Below are 789 nucleotides of genomic sequence, written 5' to 3'. Positions count from 1 at the left end.
AAAAAAGCAAACAAAACCATCTCTCTCGCTCTTCTTTCTTTTACACACGCCGCCAGCTGGGCTCCTGTCCTTTTAAACAGGCAAAAACTCAACAGGTCAAGCCCCGTCTCCAACTGCATCTTTAGCGACGGACGGCTCCACCTGCTGCTGCGTTTCTGCTAGTTGCCTGCTTCCTAAAATTTTGCTATTTTGTTCCACCCCCCCCCCCCAAGGAACTCAGGAGGACTGGAATGCTCCTCCCTCCATTGCCCCTCCCTCGAAATTTTATTTATTTATTTGTTTAGATTTATATCCCACCTTCCCCCACCCCACCCCAAAGGGGCTCAATATATCACACTTATCTCTCCCAACAACCCTGTGAGGTGGGCTAGGATGAGAAACAGTGACTGGGCCAAGGTCACCCAGTGAACCTCATGGCTGAGCAGACATTTGAACAATCCCGACTTCCCAAATCTTAGTCCAGTAGTGCTAACAATTACCACAGCATTGGCCTTACAACGACAACCCAGTGTGGTAGATTATTTTATTAAGAGTTGCATTTGTAAGCCTACCTTTTTTTCTGAGGATCTCAGGATGGCGTCCATGACTCCCCCCCCCCCCCATTTTATCTACAAAACAACCCTGTGAGATAGGTGACAGGTGAGGCTGAAAGTTACCGCCCCAAGGTCACAATGCAAGAGTCATGGCTGTGTTGGGATTTGAACCCAGGTGTCCCTGGTCTCCACTCTTGCTGATATCCACCTCTGCGTCCCTAGGCCCAGGCACTCTGTTGCTGGCTTCTCTAGATCC

The sequence above is a fragment of the Podarcis gaigeae genome (genome assembly GCF_964106915.1).
Source record: "Podarcis gaigeae genome assembly, chromosome: 13".
NCBI lineage: Eukaryota > Metazoa > Chordata > Lepidosauria > Squamata > Lacertidae > Podarcis > Podarcis gaigeae.
This window is presented reverse-complemented; position numbering follows the sequence as displayed.